The sequence below is a fragment of the Excalfactoria chinensis genome, chromosome 5 (genome assembly GCF_039878825.1).
Source record: "Excalfactoria chinensis isolate bCotChi1 chromosome 5, bCotChi1.hap2, whole genome shotgun sequence".
NCBI lineage: Eukaryota > Metazoa > Chordata > Aves > Galliformes > Phasianidae > Excalfactoria > Excalfactoria chinensis.
The window spans coordinates 16,529,444-16,552,101 of record NC_092829.1 but is presented as its reverse complement, the minus strand read 5'-3'; positions in this window follow the sequence as shown (position 1 = coordinate 16,552,101).

Genomic DNA, 22,658 nt, shown 5'->3' with positions numbered 1-22,658 from the left:
ACAATCAAATCAAGCCCCCTAATATTAGACAAGATCACCTGAAGTCCATCATTTTAATAATGATACTTCGAAGTCAGCTCACTTCTCGATGTCCCAGTTTTCCATTTGTAAACTAAGTGAAAATAATAACATATTAAGCAATAGGAACACTACAAATAATCAGAAATAAAAGACATTAGACTGGTGCCAAGGAGCATATAAATGTATCTAAACAAACTGTATGATCAAAATAAAATTTCTCAAGTGGTGTTCCCCAGGATTTGGTATTGAAGCCCATCCTGTTAAATACCTTCACTGATTATTTGGATGAGGAAATTGAGTACATGGCCAGTAAGTTTGTAGATGACATCATGTTGGGAGGAAGCGTCTATCTGCCTGAGGGTAGGATGGACCTACAGAGGGATGTGGACAAGCTGGATAGCTGAGCTGAAGCCAATGGGATGAAGTTCAAGACAACCAAGTGCCAAGTGCTGCACTTTGGCCACAACAGCCATAGACAATGCTACAGGCTGGAAAGCTGCATGGAGGAAAAGAATCTGGGGGTGTTGGTCAACATTCAAGTGAACACGAGCCAACAGTCTGCCCAGTCTATGTCCAAAATGGCCAATGGCATCCTGGCTTATATCAGAAATAGTGTAGCCAGTAGGACCACAGAGGTGATCATCCTTCTGTACTCAGTATTAGTGAGGCTGCACCTTGAATAGTGCATTCACTTTTGGTCCCCCCACTACAAGAAAGACATTGAGTACCTAGAGCATGTCCAGAGAAGCGTATCAAAGATGGTGAGATGTCTGGAATAGATGTCTTATGTGGAGAAGACAAGGGAACTGGGATTTTTAATCTGGAGAAGAGGATGCTCAAGGTAGTTCTTATCACTCTCAACAGCTACTTGAAAGGACACTGTGGTGACGTGGAGATTGGCTTCTTCTCCCAAGGAACTAGCAATAGGATAAAAGGGATTGGACTCAAGTTGCACCAGAGGAAGCTCAGATTGGGTAGTACAAAGAAATTCTTCTCAGAAAGAGTGGTTAGGCATTGGAACATGCTGTCCAGGGAAGTGGTGGATTCAGTATCCCTGGAGGTGTCTAAGGGAGGAGAAGATGTAGTACTAAGGAACATAGTTTAGTGGGCAATATTGGTGGTAGATAGACAGTTGGACTAGATAATATTAGGCTCTTTTCCAACCTTAATGATTGTATAAGTAAGCAGTGAGCTGTTGCATTAAAAGATTAATACCTACTTTGGTGCTACAGGTCCAGCTACATTCAAATATTGTCATACAATCAACCTTACGGAATGTGGTCATGCTCAGTGAGAACTCCTACAACTAGTTTATAGAATAGTGCTCTTTATTGGAGTAACAAATTACAGATTCTTCTGTATTGCCACTGATAAATACACTATCTGCAGAGCACATGCAAATACCAATAGTGTGAATAGTGTGAATAAGACAGTCAACCACAAACACAAGACTATGAAATAACTCATTAGGGATCTTTAAATTTCCCAGGGAAAGGACTCAGCATAACCAAATGCATGAATCTTACTGAATAGGTGTTCCTGTGAGAGAGAAGAGGCTCAGCACAACAACTAGTTCCAGAAACTGACAGTCTGCAATAGGGAGAACAAACCTGTAGTGCTGAAGTGGGTATTTTCAGGTTTCAGATGGTCTCTCTCATTGCTTTTAATGGCACTACTTGCAGAGTAAGAAAGTTCAAAGCATTAAATACTGCAGAATATAGTCTAGTAAGAAAAGAGGCTCATTATGAAAGACACTCTTTTGCTCAAGGTGGATGTCAAAGATTTATGAAAAGAGTGAGAACTCTACTCAAAAGTCCAAGTTCCTGGAAAAAAAAAAAAAAAAAAATCTCCTACTGTCCAGTTCCTCAGTTTCCTTCAGACATATATATTGCTGCTGAATCACAAGCACTGTTGAGATAAATTTTAAAAACACATCTTGTATTTTATGAGGAGAATCTTTTGTAACCCTGTAAAAATACTATCAGATAATTATTCTGTTTGGCTGCAGTTTGAGAAGATGGTCATTTTATCTGCAATACAGAAGAAGGCGGCTGGGTAAATTCTATCAAGGCAGATAAAAGGAATGTTCTTAGAGAAAGAGTGAAAAAGACAACTTTGTAATAAAGTGATTTTCTAATTATGGCTCTTTGGAAATTATATCACTCACAAAGTATTCAAACATGCCTCCTAATGTGGGAAGCTATTTGTCTTCTCATAGTGAAGTAACTCTGCCTTTACTTGTGTTTTCATTATATTCATTTGTATTTTCATTATATGTATATTATATTATATATATTATATTCATGTTTTCATTATATTCGTGTTTTCATTATATTCGTTTCATATTGTGTTTTCATATCTTTGACAAAGCTGGTACACACTAAAATAAACAAACATGATAAAATTTTCTCACCTGTACTGCAGCTTTTACTTTCAAAATGCAGATGTAGTAATATGTATTAACACATTAGAGTGTTCTTTGAGAGATCTTTTGAAGAAAAGCTATATGCTTGCTAGGAAAAAAATAATAAATAAAATAGTAATTATATATATATATATATTAAATTATTAGCTTAATTTGTTGAAATTCTATGAAATGGAGAATTCCAGATAGTACATTCCTTTAGCACACTGGGAAAAAAAAAAAAAAAAAAAAAAAAAAAAAAAAAGAGTCTCAAATAAAATGAGCTTTACCTTCTTGTCTCTGAATTAATTTCTTGAGTGGTTTACACCAAACCATCTGCACAGCCTTCAACTCAGACAGAAAACAAGTGGAGGAGGCATTTGGATAATGGTGCCAAAGGGAGAGTTCTCATTTACTTTATATGCCACAGTGGATTTCAGAGTGTACCCACAAACACACCCACATTTTTACTTTCTCTGGCAAATTCTTGTATCAGCACTATTAGTGGAAAGATGATTTAGTATATTAAAATGCAAATTGAATAAACTTTGGCAGAAGATTCCTGTGGTACACCTCTCATTACACTAACTATTAGCTTATGAACTTGGAGTAGTGGCTTACTAAAAATAAATAATATTCATATGAGGGACATTAATCTGCAGTGCCACATTCCACTTCAGGTGGAATAATTAAAATGTGACTTTAGTTGAACTTGAATGAAGTATCATGAGAATCAAGGTGGTGATTTTATTTACAATCGCTGTGTTCTTTATGAAACACCGGCACGATAGAAGTAGAAAATTCTATATAAAACAGTATATAACAGATAACAACCTTGTGGAAAGTAGCAGTAGCTGTAGGGAGTGCTAAAGTGCAACTATCTAATCCTAAGTGGGACGCAGCATGTTTCACTATAATTAATAACTAAAAGAAGTCCAAAATGGTTTAAGCTGTTTCATATGAGGTTTTGAATTGTTGCAATATGGGTTTCATTTAATAAGGAAGAAAACCAAGCTTTTTAAGTCTACAAAGGTGGACTGGAAATACTGTTAACTTTTCCTTCTACTTCTAGCTGAGTTCAACCACAGATACTGATGAGAGGATATCTGAGACATTGTGACACATTCACTGAGGTTTGCTTCTTATTTTCAGTGGACTAAGGCTTACCTGATTTAAGTTGACAGAAATACTTCTCATCCACAGGTGAGCAGTTTTTGATCAGAAGTGAATTGTCAAGACAAATTTCTGAAAAGCAAAATACTTTTCTCTTTGAATGAAAGAAAAGAGAAAATAATTGATTTTATTTTTTTTAATGCAATTATTCCATGTAGATCTATAATATGTACAATTTATAATTCCTTAGACATTGGGTGGGTAGATTGGGCAGTTTCTGATAAAACAAAAAATATTTTTAACCATCCAATTAAATGTGTAGTAATCTTTTTTAAGTACTATTGCTCTGCTCTCTAGCTATGCTGTATCTCTGTTGCTTGATCCTGAGTAAGGTGGCTGAAAGCAGGCAGTAAAGTCTTCTTATTAATAACTCACACAGAATTGTAAGGGTTGGAATGGACCTCTGGAGATTGTCTGTCCGACCCTCTGCTAAAGCAGGCTCTCTAGAGAGGGTTGCAGAGGAAAGTATCCAGGTGGGTTTTGAATATTTTCAAAAGAGAACCTGGACAGTTTGTTCCAGTACTCTGTCATCCTCACAGTAAATATATATATATATATATATATGGTTGGTTTGCTCATCTCCAATCTGAACTGTCCCACATCTCTCAGCCTTTCCTGGCTTACTCCATCACTGGCTGCACTGATGTGAACACTGCCAGTCTTTCATTTTATCACATTGTCCTTTTGCTAAGAAAAAGCAAGTGCTAATTTTGGAAATGAAGAAAATCCAAGTTTTGATTTTCCCTGTAACATAAAGGCACAATTATTTAGTAAGATTTAATTCCTCTCCAATCACTAACACATGAACATAAGTGAAATTTAATGCTTCCCTTCAATTTCAGTAAAGGAATATGTGAGGTTTACTGAGAGTTTACATTGGAAAACACTGATATGTTTATTCGTATATCATTGAGAAGAAGCAAGCACAAATCCTGAGATTTCACTGGAGTCTGAAGTGCACTCCTAGTGTCCAGACAGACTGTGTGGAGCATTTGGGAGTGAGGCCAAATCCCCTATTTCAAAAATCACCTGTGAGAGCAGCTCTGCCAAGGAATGTCCAGGAACAAGGTTTGATGATTTTGTCGTCCACAGGCTATAAATATGTGCAGCATGTCTGGGCCAAAGATGAGAAGACCAGCAAAGAACCAGAAACAGCAGGTGAGAAAAGGAAACGTGCACACTTTTAAATCCACAGGGGGGGTTGGAAGGAGCGGGGAGGGCTGAGGGAAGAGCTTACAAGTAAAGATTGGTTTTCCTTCAAGAAGCAGAAAAGCTTTCCATTCACAGCACAAGTGGGCTTGCAGAGAGAACCAGCTGGCTTGAGAAAGTCTCTCTTCATCACTGGTGAGGGTGCTGAGTGGAAAAGATGGACCAGGCAGCGGAGGAATAAGGCACAGATTTTACTTTCAATGACTCTCTTACTGTAATTCTCTTTAGTTACATATGAATGTATATTAAAAAGTAAATGGTAGCCTTGCCAGCAACTTAGGGATGGGTTGCCATTCCTCATCATTAGCAGAAACACGCTGCTTTAAGTATTCATTTTTGAGGAAGGCAAATACAGAAAATGTTTTGTGTGCTATCACTGACTGTACAACAGCATGTGCTTGAGACAGTAGGATACAGTGCTAATAATTCATTTAAACAGTATAGTTTCTTCTGTGACACAACCCAGGCATTTAGGCCACAGTGCTGACTCCAGTTTTAAGATATTTGAAAGTTCTGTGCTTAGTAAAGGAACAGTGAACACAAGAAGTATCTGTGTAAAATCTGTATCCACAGCAAAGTACACATATTTGGAAAATATCTGTTATGACAGAATTAAGTGTGTAAATAAACACCATGTAAGCAGTGAAGCCTTCCCCATTATGAATTGCTTTATGCCTTTCTGAGCATTGCATGCAGATTCTGATAACTAATTTCTCCCTTCAGTACCTCCTTTCACATTCCAAACCGCTGAGCAGCTTAAAGCTGAGATTTTCACTGGAAAAAAAAAAAAAAAAAAAAAAAAAAAAAAAAAAAATTGACTTGCCATAGAAATACTTCCTTCTTCTAGGAATCTGGAGAAGAATGCAGTTATCTTGGGATTAGAATTTGCACGGAGAGATTCCAGATGTCCATGGGATCATTAGCAGAAAATTATTATTCTTTTAAACTGCAACTTATTTCAATTAAACTATCTGTCTCAGTATTTTTACAAAGACTTTAATGTAGTGGTTATTTCTTTATTGACACATACACATACACTAATTGAACTGGGTGTCTCTTTTAGAAAGAGTATAGGCTCCAAACAGATGTTATTTCTGACTTAAGATCAGGCCACACAGTGTCCAAAAGCCCCCTTATGGCCTTATCATGCAGCATTCACGGGCTCAGAAGAAATTCAAGGTGTTCACCCTTTTGCACATTGCTTTTTATTTTTCACTTATTTTTGGTGCTCCCCTAGATTTTCTTTGTGAAAGCCCACCTCATAGCAGTGTGATAACATGGTACATGATTTAAATGAAGCATTTAAATGAAGAAATACTGGCACGAGAAACCTGTGTTTAACCAAAGCACCTTGTTCTTAGTGAGGCAAAGATTTGTCTTTCATTACTGAGCTTTGAGTGACCAGTACACAGTACTGAAGGGCTCATTCTCCCAGAGGAGGTAAAGTAAGATGGGGACAGAAGGAAAGAGGAGAGAAAGGTGTTCAATCATGCTGCCCTGGGGTCAAAACATTTCCAGAATATAACGGAGGGTGGGAGATCTGGATTATTAACAGAAGGGAATGGAATTTGGTTCAGAAGAGAAAAACAAAACAAAACAAAACAAAAACATATTTTTCTTCAGTTTGATGTTGTGTACCCCACACACAAATGCAGCAGAAAGGGGTTTATCTCAGGCTGAGGATCTGATCCCTAGGATCTGAAAAAAATAACATACTCAAACAAAGAGAAAACAATCCTTTAGCTGTTCTCCTGCAGTCATAAAGCCATATTGTTTTTCACTACTTTCCCAGAAAGGTTTCATCTGTTTTCACTTAAAAAAAAATAAAAATAAAAAAATGGCACCAATGATGAAAACCAGAGTAGTATGTAACATGAAAATAAATGCCCAAGTTTTCTGATTTACATGAAATAGCTAATTTAACAATGATATGATTAATATGTCCACAAGAAGCAGAAAATAAAGAGGAAACTGGAGATATTTTGGAAAGGGTGAATACAAAAAACAAATAACTATAACCAGTGTCAGATATGTCTGATATAGATGTAGATAATTTTTTAATGTCAAGTGTCATGGTTTTGTAATGTTGTAAATCATGGGATTTACAGTGTGTACTATGAATATATGTACCACTGGAAATATACCACATCTATGGCACACTGCCATAGATCCCATCTCATATCAACAGAGGATGAAGGATTTACATGACTAGAATTGTGTTTAAAATTTCACAGAAAATAATAAAATAAAATAAAATACACATATATTTATATATATTAAATAAATGAAAGAGAAGGAAAATATCTCTGACTTGGAGTTTTCAAACAGTGGGAAAAAAATATTAGAAGCATACTTACCCTACAAGAGGAAATGTGAATATAGCTCTGAGGTTTGGACCATTTTTGCCATGAGCTTCCAGTCCTTACATTGCCTTTTCATTTCATCTGGTATTTATTTGAAAATCCCATCTGTTCAGATCCCCCCCAGAATTGTAACACATATAAAATGTTACAAATATTTAAATAATATGAACATAATTTTCTGGGGCTACTTTACTAAAATGATGTAAAAAGATCTTTCCTTAGTATTCAATGACTTTTCTTTATCATGCCTGCTAAAGTTAATAATGCTACTGAGATTAGATGAAAAGCAAAACACTAATCAAAACAGTCAAGAAATAAGAAGGAATAATTTAATCTCTACATTCTCTATATTTATATACTGAAATCCTCTACAGTGTACATCAACAAATCATGAAAAGCTTTAGATATCTCCATCATCTGAAGTACCTATCAAATCCTATTTTGCAAATACACAAAATGTTGATAGAAAGAGGAAACTATTTTATCTGTTAAACAAGAAAATCAATGTCATTTTATTGTTTAGTGTAATTTTAAACATCAATCCAAGTGAAAAATACAATCTTTAATTAACTGCAAATCAGTCATGCCATTACTTCACAGAGAATGAGCATCCTGTAGAAGCTACAGGACCAGAGGTTATATGTGACCTAATTGCTACCACCTTCAAAAAAGCTCTAGTAACTGTACTCCCACAGAGTCCACCAAAATCACACATCCATTCCCAAACACTGTTTAAGAGTAAAAAAAAATATCCAAAATAGTTGAGTAGAATAGATGAAAATCTAAAGAAACAATAAGCACGAGAGAGATGGATAACAAATCAACAGAAGTTTAGGGAGTTTGGGTCCAACTTTTCTGTCACAATTTAGCTACACCATCTTGGTGGGACATATATTCAATTCAAGATTAGAGCAAACCTCTTGATTAATTAATTTATTAGGTGTCATAATGTGTTCCTGAGCCTGTCATGAAGAATATTTTTAATTATATTCTGGTATGTAAAATTACATGTTACTTTTTTAAGGCTCTGATGTGTTGACCAAAGTTGTAATAAGTGTTTGAGGAACAAATTAAGTCTTTGATTCTTCTGGGGAGAGGGTTTAGCAGATAATAAATAATTCAATACAGTTAGGGCATTTAAAATCTTTTCCTATTATCCCTGAATCAGCCATAGAATTATGTTTATTTGGCTCCACAAACGGACCCTAGATTTAAAAATAACCATATTCCTTCCTGAGTGAGGCAGTCAGAAAGATAAAAGCCAGATGTGCTGGCTGTCTCAAGGACTTAATGTTCATTTTTTTTCTTGACATGTTCGCACCAAGTAATGAAAGTGTGCTATTCTACTTGCAAAATCTGTGGTTAGTGCCTGGTTCTGGCCAGGAAGCCGAGAGATTTCTATTTCCATATCCCACAAAAAGTGCAACAGCATGTTTTTTTCGCATACCTGCCAAGGACATGTACTGAGCTCATTTTCATGTTGTGCAATCAAAAACTACTCTTCACAGAATCACTTGTACATACGAACAGCTGCTGGCAAAGAAAGGTAATGATTTTGGGGTCACTGGATTTTGATTATTCGTCAGTTTAAGGGAGGTTCACATAGATAACTCATCTTCAGTTAAGTTCTTGAAATTTGACTGATTATTTGCCAACTCACCTGCATGGCTTTTTGGCAGCTGATCTTCTGGACTAATATCTGTCTGGAAGTGAAGCTTCTGAGGAGCTGAGCCCTGGTCTATTCAGTTATGGAGGAAATCCAAAATCTTCAGCTTTTCTTCCAGATGAATATGAAACTAAAAGTAAGAATATAAACAAATGTTCCTCATAAATAAATTATTTTTTCTTGTCCCACTTTAAAAGTTTTCAAAAGTTTTGCCATGTTGTCTTCAGATATTGCCTTATTATGTTCAAACACTATTTAATTCAATACACCATGAGTTTTTTCAGGAAAATTTGTGCTCCCTGAAATGCAAATTAATTATTTTTATTATCATGGTTATTAGTATTATTAGCATTAGCATTACTATTATGAATACTTACTATCATTTTTACTACATTTCTCCTTTCTTTAAAATCATCACACATTTGACCTTATTTTGCTTTGAGCTGTTCTGTTTGTAAATCTCATACGTTTATCTTAAAGAAGTGCTATTTTTTTCCAATGTTAGACAGCTATGGAAATTACTGAGAGATAAGTCAGCACAATGTTTGTGGGCAGTGACAGTTTCAAAATTGAAATGATCAAATCTTTTTTATCCACTCATATTTGGTTTTACAGTCCAAATTCATCATGAATATATTTTGATGTGATGTGATCCATACATTTTAGTGCAAATTTTTATATACATTCTCTTTCTTCATATACATATGATATACCTCAAATAATTGATACAATACATAAACCATACAAGAGGGAAATAAAACACACAAATAAATGCAGTAGCAGGTGTACATCATAACACTGCAATATCTGATGTACTGAAGAATACAGCAGTCTGGATTACAATAATAGCAAAATGCTTCAATGCACTGTAAAGTGTCAAGCAACATCTTTCAACACTGGCACTTAATTTAGTAGTTTCCATGGCTGAAATCTTGATCACACAGAATTCAAGAGGGTAACTCCATACAGGCTATGATACTGCCCAGCGATGAAGGATCTGGGTTCTAGTGCTGTGACTTTAATTCACCTAGTCATCATCTCAGTTCCATTCATGTGGTTCTTCACATGGTAACTGGAAGAGCTTTTGAAGAAGAAATCTTTGAACCAAGAGGGCTGAGAAAAATTCTCATTTACATATGCAGCAATAATCCCAGCAATAGGAACAGCGAGCTTATGTATATTATGTGAAATCATAAAACAGACCTGATGCTGTGAATTAGTTTATAGTAGACAAGAAAACAAGTAAGCCTGTAACAGCTTACAAAAAAATATTTTTTTCATAAAGTTTTACAACTCTGATTTTTCAGTCACTATGCTTCTATGTTGAGTTCGGAGTAGAATTCACATATCTGATTCCTTTCCCATCTCCCCTTCCCAATAGAAACATTAACTGGAATTGAAACACTTTGATCTGCTCTTAAAACTGGATCTGATTTTAATGGAAAGCAGCTATGCTAAAAGTAAGGGCTTAATCCAAAGTTGACATTGTTTTGTGCATATATCATGAGTGCATGAAAAACTGCCTAGAGATTTTAAGATTATCACTTAAGATGCAGAACACTAAGGTGTGAATTTTACAGATTTCTGCAAAGATAGAAAGGAAGAACCCTGTATGTTGTAAATATATAAGAAAGCTTAGAAATCATGTTTCATCTTAGATGGTATTTTGACTAACTTTCACCCAACTTAACCACATACTACATACCCCACGTGCATTGCATATCCAGTCATTCTGGGACATTCATCTTACTTTATTTAACATTTAACATGTTAGTTGTGTAGTAACCCGAAACTCTGTGATGTGTTGTTATCTATTTGAAGCGTACACTGAAATCTGTACACTTGAGAAGTCCAGCTTGTTGTTGCTGCTTGATTCTATGACAGACAAAATAGAAATTGTTTCAATTATGAAGTAAGAAAACAATTCTCAAAATCTGCTTATAATTGTTCAGAGTTTACTCCCTACTCCTCAGATATGTATAATCTGAATTATAGATACAATCCTTGCAGACATGTTTTTATCAAGTTTCCCAAGTAATGATCAACATGAATATCTTTTCCAACTACTTTCTAATAACAAATTTATTGTGAATTTTATCCCATCGAGATTTTTATCTCTTCATTGAAAAAACAGTCAAGAAAGAATCCAAATGAGAGTTGAGGAAATAAAATCTTAAAAAGACCATCAGCTTCAGGAATTCTGAGCACACTTTTACATGCTACACTGTTTACCATGCAGTATAGAAGGAATATTTTATTTCTTCAGAGCCATCACATATTTTTAAGTGCCATTTCTGTTGCTTTTAAAATAGAGTAGCAAAGTCTATAAGTTTTCCTTCTACTTAACTGTGTAAGCTGTTGGCATTCTCTTGCAGTCAATTGTGGTCTGTTATTAGACACCATTCTGGTAAACCTGAAGACACAAAGAAACCCCATAGTGTTCCTGTGGTTTGGATATAAGAAACAAGTTGTTTCAGACATGCAATTACTTCAAATAGCTGTTGCCTGCACCTAAGAAGCATTGCTTATCTGTTTTAGAATGGCTTGATAGATTGCACTACAGTACTCAAGGACTGTTTCAGTCACTGCAAAGATTCACGTGCTTACTGTTAAACATCTGCTACTCGATCTCTTTATTAAATCTTGGTTACCAGAAACCGTTTCTTATTATAACTGTCATTTGACACTTTCTGAAGTATTTTTGCAGGCAGATCTTCGAACAATTCAGCTTGGTAGCAACTAAGAATTTATCACTCCAAATTCCCCAAGCAAGTACCCTTGCTCACTGTAGAGCAGACTCTTGATTGCAGGTCTGCAGCAGCAGCTGTTATATAATTAATATAAGGTTCAGCTGATTTCATAATTAATAATTAGGGTCTTGTTCAGCAGTTAATTTAACAAGTATTCAACCATTTAGCTTTGTACAAGGAATGAATTTTTTTATTACATCTTATTTTTTTAATGTTTATTCTGTGAATAAATATAAAATCATTTATTTTCAACTCACCTTTTTGTTTACTTTCAGGGTAGTTTAGAGATTAGGAATGATAAAATACATACCTTTTAAAATAACTTATTCTTACATATCAGTTCTCTTCACATCCCTACTAATAAAGAAAGGTCAGTTTGCTATCATTTAAGATTCTGAAACAGTTATTATACATCCAAGTCTTATAAGAAAATTCAGTTTAATTCCTTTGAAGAGCTATGCTTATTTTGCTAACAATATATATATATGATGGTTGATGTTTGTTTTTGTTGTTCTTATAATTTTCCTTAATTCGCCCTTGTGACAGTTCATAGTGTCTCAATGTGCTTGTTATTGTGAAATAATCATGAGCCTCCATTAAAGCCCAGAAAGACAAGAGGAAGAAAGAGGAAGATAATCTCTAGTAAGGTTAGTTATTAGAGAAGTGAAGCATTTGTTTAATTTACTTTTTTTGTTGTTCATTAATTAGAAGGTCTAATTTCCTTGGTTTGTTGTTGTTGTTGTTGTTTTGTGGTTTTTGTTTGTTTGTTTGTTTTTCTTCAAAGAGAAAGAAATAAAGCAATATAATCCCTGGAGACTCTCAAGGCAAGGCTGGATCAGGCCCTGGGCAATCTGATCCAACTCTATATGTCCCTGTTCATCGTGGGGGAGTTGGAATAGATGACCTTTAAGGGACCCTTCCAACTCTAAGAATTCTATGATTCTGTGCTTATTAAATAATTAATAGGAAACAAACTGTAACAAGTATAAATTGTCACTGTTATGAAACCTGATTGAAGTTAGATTTGCCATATAATATATCTATCTGAAACTAAAGAAGGCTAGTCCCTGGAATCTGAGATCACATTGTTCTGATCTGTAACAATAGTTCTTTATCAACTACTTAAGGACTTCCTTGCATATATTTGACTAATCAAGAATATCTGCTTGACCAAATTAATCCACATATCTCACCTCACCTTTAAACAGATGAGGTGGGGGTGGGAAACTTAATCTACTTTATCTAAATTCTATGTGATTTCTGAGCTGTTGCTGAAGTGCCAAAATATCCCTCAAATGAACAAATACTGAAAATCTCATCTAAATCTAAATTTCAAGGGGCTGTTGTATGTTAATAACATATTTATTTGTGTCATGCAATTCACCCAGCTTCCTGAAATCAATAGAATAATCTCTGCTGGAGAGGTCTGGATAAGGTGCACACTTCCTACTGGTTCATAAATGGATATGCTGTCATTAGTCACTCATACATGATGCTGTTTGTGGAGTCCGTGGTTTTCTTCATTCAGTTAATGGTACAGTCAGTCCCCTAGAGAAACATACATTTTGTTTTCACAGATAAAAATGTTCCTTAAAAAGCGTCTACAGAAAACTTTTATGAGGAAAGCTATTTTCTCACCCAATACTGGTGTCATGAATTATGCTACAAGAACTTACTTTTATATAAAGCAGAGCATGTGTAGCAGCAGTAAAAAATACTTCAATGCAAATGACTGGATATTTATGTTATTATACATGTTTACATCAAAAAGCTTTTAAAAAATATATCAAAACATTTTTAAAATAAGACTCCCCAGTGTGCCAAAAAATAAAGATGTCCATCTGTACATTTTCTAGATTTTGTACTAAATCATTCTGTGTTTGCATTGTGAAAGCATTACAAGCCATGGATCCCATGTGATACCTAATTATAGTGTGGATGTGGGCTGAGAAATGTCCTGGCATTATGCAGATAGAATGGCTTTCTTGCAGTTCCTTCTGAAATATTTGCTTCGTTTCTCACTCTGATTATTTAACGCCATCTGCTTTGAGTTCTTTCCAAACTTATTTGATAAAGGATAAGGATACAAGCAGTTTAGAAAGCAGGAAAACTTTAAAAAAAGAAAAAAAAAAAAAGAAAAAAAAAAAAAAAAAAGAGAGAGAGAGAGAGAGAAAGAGAGAGAGATTGAGAAACCCACCTTCTGTTAAAAAAAGAAACAGAAACAGCATGCTTAGAAAAGCTGATAACAATCAGGGCAAACAAACAATCATGTTAAGGTGATTAGAGAGAGCAGGTTTTTTTTTTTTTCCCCCCTTTTATTTATTTATTCATTTATTTATTTATTTTTCTTGAGTGGCTTGATAGTTTGTGTGAATGAATGTTTATAAGCACTGTTGTTTGTTGTGATTTTTTTCCAGAGCATTTGGAAGTTCTATACTGAGAGACTTCTGTTTGTGCCTACAATGCATCATTTTTTTCTATTATAGTTTTAAACTATACATTTGTATAAATGTTACACAGTTTTATATGGAATACATGCAAAATATATATTATGAGTGAGAAGAAAAGTATTTGTGCTTCAATACTTAGTACTTATATCAATATGGCTACATGGTGTCAAGTGTAATCATTCAGAACCTTGAAAAAGTCTGGTCTTAATATTGTATATTGCCAAGAATCATAGAAGTTACTGTCTAAAATTTAAATTCCTGGAAAGTCAGTATCTTGGGTTTTGTACATTAACTCTTTATTAAAATCTTTGCATATATCTCAACTACTATCAAACACTATTCACATCATGGAAAAATGCTAACACCTAGAATGAAACAAACAAACAAACAAACAACCCTGCACCCCCTGGCAGTAGATCAAGAAATCTAGAAAAACAATAAGAGCCATTAAAGATAACATTAGCTTCAAAATGATTTTTCTGTACCACATACTTGTTCTTTCTGTGACTTCCTGAGAGCGGCCATAAAACTTTGAATTTTAATTTTGAATTATAATATGACTACAGTGTTCAAACATGCTCCTGATCCAGTAATGGAATGGGGATAAGTATAATATAGCTTAAACATGAGTAAAGAAGCATCTCTCCATCAGCCTCTATCAGTTCTACAAAGTTGGTTAAATCTGGAAGATTCAGAAGTAGTCTCATTTCAGACCGACGAGTAGAAAAAGTTAAGATTAAACAGTAAATTGGTGCTGATAAGCTAGTATAATGTTTGCTTGTTTGTTTATGTCATAAATGACTGTTATCTCTATATAAGCCCTCTCCCTCACTCCCCTATTTTTAAGGTATTTGAAATGGAGAGTAATGTTTAATTCACATATTGCAATCTAGTTATCTTCAATATTCCATAAGGTAGAAGGAGATTTTTTTACCACTCATCAGCTATTCCATTAGACTGCCTGTCCTTGGTGAATGCAATGTATGTCAGTCTGCCTTTTTCTTATAATAATCTCCATAGATGCAGAACACATTTAATTGCCATTAATAAGGTAAATCCAAAATACATTTTGGACTACAAACATTTAGAAAAAGCATGGGTCACCTAAAACTCAGGCCTGTCTTTTACCCAGCTGAATATGTCTGTATTTGTGTTATACAGCCTCAGATTATTTAAAAGACCATTGTTTCCCTAGATAATACCACTGCTGAATACTGAATGCTGTGAGATACTGCAGCCTTTTCTAAGTAAATGAAAGGTCACAAAAATTTACTGCATTATATAAATGGAATGATCTCTCCATATGCAGCTTCTCTGCAGGAAAATAAAGAATAGTGCTATATGAATTTTCTCCACTCTAATCTTACTTTGTCCACACTGAAAATCATTGCCAATGGCAAGAGAAGCTAGTAACGGGCCTAGGGAATATCTCAGTTTTTATTAAAAAAAAAAAAAAAAAAAAAAAAAAAAAAAAAAAAAAGATAAAAGTAAAAAGAATAAGCTAAAAGACAAATAAAGTAGAACATTAATTTGTTTGTGTTATTGACAAAATGTTTAATGTTGACATTTCAATATCAGTGTCCTCAGGTATTTTTACTATTTTTATTAAGTGCATGGCCTTTTAAATGGCTTCTGTTTTAAAAGCCTATTAAAAATAGTAGAGAAATTAAAGTATCTATTTGTAATTGGACTGTAGCTGAAAAACATCTGTAAAATAGATTTCCTTGCAGTGTAAAGTTAGTATAAATTTCTGCATTTTTTAGAAATGATATGTTACATTATGAAATATGAAATGAGGTATTTGCCATACAGAAAAAGCACTTCAGGTGAAAAAAAAAAAAAAAAAAAAAAAAAAAAGATAATAGTTTTAAAGTTAAGTTGAGCTAATTTTGTTCTTTACTTAATATGTTTTCCTAGTGTGACACATAGCACTGTTGCATACCATATTATGTGACAGAATACAGTCAGTAAAATTTTGCAGAGTAGTTTGTAATATAAGTTTGGTTTTATGCAAAGCATGCAGAACCTTAGCTAGTACAGATAAATCTCTTTGTTGGAAACTGAATTGCTTTCTGTTCTTTTTCTTCCTTAAGTGCCTCAGTTCATATTTAGGTATGGATAACATTTGTTTTGGGTACAGCATCCACACAGGGAACTGGATTCAATGACCTTGTGGATCCCTTCCAACTCAGGATATTCCATTTCTTTCCATTCTGTTTTGTTCTAATTAATATAGATTTTCAAAATTCCTATGTTTCTACTGTCATTTTTACTCATCTCCAAAGGAGTTTAACTTGGTAGAATACAAAGAGAAAGCCCAGCAGATCTCAGCCAGAAACAGTGATGCAGATTCAAATGTCCTTTGCAAGTACAGCCTGATACTGTGCTCAGGAATGGGGACTGGACAGGAAATCCCAATACCTGATAATTGCCTGCAGCAATTGTTTTTCAGCATGTTTCCGTCTTGCTTCTATCTTTCCCTTTCTCAGTCAGATTTATTTTTTAATCAAAACAGAAACAACATTTTCTGAGTGCTTGGCAATTAACTTCAGTACAGATTTTCATTCTGCACAGTTCTGCCATGTTCAGATTTATTCACATTTCCCAGGATATGGCACTGCTGAGCTTGGGCATCTCCATGGCTTCATGTTTATCACTGCACAGTGAGTAGGGCACAGGAACACGTACTAATTCTGCCCTCTCCCACAATCTGGGTATTATCCTGCTGCCAATTTGTTTGGAACCATTCCCTGTGTAAGATGACAGCATTCCTGTTGCTTCACCAGGAAGTCCTCAAGGTCAGCATGGGTCAAGGACAGACTGGCCATTTAAAAACAACATGCCATAACAAATGGAAGTGTCCCATTTCAGCAAGTCGGCATGAGGTTTATTCCTGTCATTATTGTCACCAAATCAAATCTGCTTGTGAAAGTCAAAGCTATCAAAGTCTTCCTTGCTTCCTTGCTGATAATTCAGGAATTATACAGCCATCTACTGGTGCTTTTTCTACCTATAGGTACGATACTAACATATTTGGAAGATACTTTCACCCAAGTTAAAGTGGTAAATTTTGCCCTTGTGATAGAAATGTTGAAGAGAAAAACAAGGATGAGATGTGGCAACCACAGTTCTACTGTTACAATTCATAAAAATAATGAGCAAACTGAAGCAAACTAATAAAGAGCATGTTAGTGACTGAGAATGATAAAAGTGTAGCTTAAATGTAGGCTGACATGAAAAAAATATATATCAATTTGTGTGTATTTGACAACTAATTGCAGTTATATTTAACAGTGTAAATAGCTGCTACCTTAAAACATAATAGAGATATACTCCCAGGCAACCAAACTGGCTTTTTTCTTACCAGGGGAACAAAAAAAGAAAAAAAAGAAAAAGGTTGTATTTGTAGGATTTGTGGGAAATAAACACCTCTTTTAGGCACTAGCAAAGGTAAGGCAACAGTGGATATCTGTATACATAAATTAAAACTCCACCAGCAACCATCTTCTTTCCCATAAATAAGCATCCTTGCAGTCTGATTATTACATTTTCTGCTTCTCTTGCAAAGTTGTTCTCTGTTAGGCTTAACAGTAACCATACATTAAAGTGGCAATGTCTGTTCAGGGACAGAACTACTTAAATTTTTCAAGTTTTAACAGTCACGAGCCTAGCTGAAGATACATTGTGTCCTGTCCTGAACAATATGAGCCACATTCAGTAAAGCTGATGACTCCTCAGCATTTACTCATCTGGGATATTCCTGGCATATCACTCACCCTAGGTGCACCTGAACACAGAATGCAGCTGGGGAAATCATATGTGTTTGCAAGGCAGTTCTTGGTTCTCCTTACTATAAACATACATGAATCTGTAAAGCAGGCTAAGAACCATTTCTTGTTTAAGATACATTCTGGCTCACAGCCACAGGGCTCTTTCTAAACCAGTGTTATGTGGAGCTTGGCCCTGGGCCCTCTCGGAGTCCCAAACAGAACCGCTGAAGCCCAAAGGCATTGTAAAATGTAAATATATAGTAGGTCAGATCAAAATATCTGATGTAATGTATTGTCTGTAATGCAACCTATCTGATCAAGGGTGATGTTTTTATAGCAAAGTACTTGAGAGTGTGATGGGTACCTAGATCTGTGACATGAGAGAAAGTGGTGGTCTTTGAGAGGTCAGCAATTTATGTATATATACACTGTTGAACAACAGTGAAGGATGAAAGAACCAGAGTATCCTAGCACTGTTCTTTCTGCTCATTGAGAATGTATTTTACATGTGCTTTGTACTAAGCAGTGCCTGTGCACCACCAGGGAAAGTATCTCTGGGCATCATCCCAACAGTGCCTGAGAGCTTGGTGTTTATTAACCAGAGCTGTAGATCACAGATAAGTTTTATGCTGTGCCATGGTCTTTTTCTTTCTTTACTATGAGCAGAGATTTGCTGGAGTAAACGTAGCATGGACATTTAGTAGCAAGTAAAGAAACTGAATATTGTGTAGAGAGTAATTTGGCATAGATTCAGATAAAATTTGCTGTGAAAGCTAAGGGAAATAAATAAATAGCTCTCAAATTCAAGACAGGAAAGGAAAGAATGAGTCAGGGGCTCAAGTGGATAGGAATGAGGAAGCAGACAAATGACACAAAGTTACAGAGGTAACAGAAGACTAAATTAAGGGTTTCACTGAACTCAGCAAACAGAGGTGGTCACCACCAGTCAAGTGTGCAGCCTGCTGGCATTTTCATAATCTACTCTAATTCTTAGTAGAACAGATATTTGTTTCATCTATTAGCAGAACTAAGAAGCCTTCTTCTACCTTTAGGATGCAGACTGAAATATTCTCAGAAGCAAATCACATCACATTAGCTATGTAGAAAGTAATGGCTTTCTTTTGGCTTTCTGCAAAGTGCTCTTGTAGCAAAGCCCTTCATCATTCTAACCTAGGTAATCTATCTGAATTTGGCAAAATGTTTAAGTAGTCATTTAATATTCGATGCTGACTTAAAAGTTCCATGAGTTAATGTATTGCAACCATGCTGATTTAAAGCCTGTACTTACATATTTTCCTTGAACTGAGCCTTTCAGTGTGTATTTTACCAACTATAACTTAGTCCCTGCACCTCTGAATCCACATTACATAACCACATTATATAACCACAAACTGTTTCACGAATCTGTCACAGCAGAACTTTGGCTAATTCTGGAACTTACAGCCTACTTCCACTCAGCTTCCACTAAAATGTGAAGGGATTGTGCCATCACCTTTTCAGAAACCATCTGTATTCAGCCAGAGCTCTAAGCAAAATTGTGCTGCCAGAACTTGCAAGCAAGAGCTAAGGAGGAGGTGGGATTGCTCTGGAGATTTAACAGTCTCTTTTGGATAGTTTCTTTCAGCTACACTGCATACTGTAACATTAGAAGACACATCTACAGAGATATAGGAGCACTTCCCACTCAGCCTCCATGAGCACATTACCCACTGCCTGACCTTTCCTAGGGAAAATATGTAAATAAAGCTTCCAGTTGAGTACAGTTGGTTTCAGAGGGTTCACCAATGATTTCATCTTGTCTATAAATTTAGAAATGTACATAAAATAAAATCATTGAAATATATTTGAAATAATAATTGAACAATTGGAAAAAAAAATTGAAAATGATCTTCGGGTCTTATAGCTCACCAAATCTTGTCCATCATTTGGTGAATTTCAGCTGATAAATCAATCTATAAAATTCAAGAGCCAGTCTGCCTGAGACTGCCAGAGATCTGCTATTATGTGCCAGTTAAAAAATTGAGACTCAGAGAAGGTTTATCTTCACTTTTTTATATACATTTTAAATGTTCTGAGTACGAGTTGTTAAGTGTTATTGGATTTGCTAAATATATCCATACATTGCTATCTGCAGCACAGCTAAAACTTGCTCTTGTACTACATTGCTGCTGTCAGAGCATAATACATAATTAAAAGCTAAATAAAAGCCATAAATGGAATAAGTCTTCATCTTAAAGTCCTTTCACAATGAAGCATTTAGGTCTTTGTAGTTGCATTTAAATGGGGGTATTTACTTGTCCTGATAATCTAATTCAAGTCTACAAAACAATTGCCGTGGGTGTGATTTCAGGAATCTCTTAATACAATAATAGTTCTTATTTAGTTGTGCTACAGTAGCACTGGGAAGTATCAAGTGGGAAAAGCTTTCTGAATGCACATTAAGAGAAAATTCCCCCACTCCAGAGGAGTGTCGTATTTACATCCAAATGTCTAGTCATACACATTTCTTTTATTTGCAGATATGTTACTGCTTTATCTGACTGGGTATTACAATGCCTTTCAAATGAGGGTTGCAAAGGTTTTGCTAAAAAATAATGATTCACTAAAACATAGAAGAGCACATTTTGTTATTTAGGTTCCAAAAATAATGTTTTAATGTTACTCTTCTATCATTCCACTTGTCCACAAATCTAGCAATTTTTGAAGCACGTTCAAGTGGGTGGGCAAGCAGACAGCTACAAGACATTCGTCTATTAGTGTGAACTCCTTTGTTTGTATATTTGGCCAAATTCCCATGAATAAACTACTTGTTATCACTAATAGAAAATGTAAATAGATAGACCAAAATGTGAGCAGCAGCAGAGAGAAAAGTAGTTTTAATCTCTTATTATTCCATGATCAGGTGCAGTTCATACTCAACAACGTTTGCTGAGCCAACCAAGTTCCATATACATTAATACATTTCTAACTCTTAATATGAAGAGAAAGAGGATTGGATGGAAATATGGGAAACAAATCACTAAGTAGAGTAGCATAAGCAACAGAATAACGTCCAGCTAGAACTTGGTATATGTGTGACTTTCTGTGCTTATGTGGTCTATAACCTTGTTCTCAGAAATAAGCCTAGACATATTATAAAGCAGAAATGTAAAGACAAATGGCAAGAACAATTCAATTCACCTTTTCTCAAGATGAGTTTTTCAAATGACTCATTATAAAAGGTAATATATATATATAAAACTAAAAAAATAGAATCTAATAGTATACATTTTATAATGTAGAGCATATAGAGTATTATAAAAGATGATAGCATGTAATAAATATCAAATTAAAAACCTATTCTGTCCATATAAATTCTTTGTTTCTTTTATTTTCTTTCCATGTGGCTAGAGGGTTGGGGCTGGTTTGATGTTAAATTTCCTTAGTGTCTTCTGTATAAAAGAGGTCTTGGAAATTATTTTGCCAGAAATAGAAATGTGAAATATTCATGCATTACACTGTAAATAAAGAAATGCAGTGGAAATCTACTAAAACACAGTGCATTCATTCCACTTAGGCACCATATCTTGGAAACAACATAACTGCTGTTGGTTGAGTACATCCTATTGCAGCCAAAATGATATCAAACTTCAAAGATTTGTACTATAAAAAGGACTGAAAATCTGAATGTCTTCTCACTGGATGCAAAGGAACATCAAAACAATTCATACAAAGTTTAAAAAGTTATAAAGGAGATTAAATCAAACCCAAGAACAGCCCTCACATACGAAGATGAAGAGATAGGCATTAACTTTCTCCAAATTTAAAAAATCACGAGAAAAAAATATATATAGTTTATAGAATTTAAAATTCTTGGGTCACAGAGAGTAAAAAACCCATGAAATATTTCTATAGAAAGACATACTATTGCAACTCTATCAATTAAGCTGACTGTAAAAAAGAAGCACTGAAGACAGAAGAGTTAGAAGAAAAATCCTGTGCTCATAAAATTAGAGAAACTGCCTTTTGGCTAAGGTCAAGTATAGCCAAGTATAGTATGCACTGTTTCTATGTTTGTTCAAATAATTGGAGTTACTGAAGTTTTTTATATAATAGGCTTCTTTATGAGTTTACTCCCAACCAGCCCCAGCCCAATCAGTAGGGGTGGCAGCTGTATAAAGAAGGAGTAGCACGGTCTGCTTCTTGCCTCTTTTCTCTCCATCCCTTTCTTACTAACATCAGTGGTAAACAAGGTCCGAATCTGTAAACAAATCTTGTTAGAAACTAACAAAGCACTTCAAAATGTTTTTCGTCAGCTCTCCTCCTTACCTCAGTGATTCTTTATGCTTTTATTACCGTCTTAATTATTCATACTGTAAATACTTAATCAATGATCAGATTATTTAAAGGAGTTATATTCTTTGACATTTAGAACAGCCTGTTAATTTGGGGTATTCTTTCACGACATATAATCCTTTACTAAAGTCATCTTTCTAAGCTTGATGGATGTCTTTGAATAGGTATGTAGCAACAGATAGTTGCACTCCACAAATTCCTGAAGGGAGGTTGTGATGAGGAGGGGCTTGTCCTCTTCTCCCAGGCAACAAACAGGACCCAAGGAAATTGCCACAAGTTGTATCAGATAAGGTTTAGACTAGACATAACAAGGAACTTTTTATCTCAGAGAGTGGTCAGGCACTGGAATGGCCTGCTCAGGGAGGTGGTCACCATCCCTGGCAGTGTTCAAGAGGCATCTGGATAGGGAGCTAGGAGATATGGTTTAGTGGTTTTTTTCTGTAGGTATGGTAAAGGGAGGATGGCTGGATGGTTGGATCTTGTAGGTCCTTTCCAACCTTGTGATTCTATGATTCTA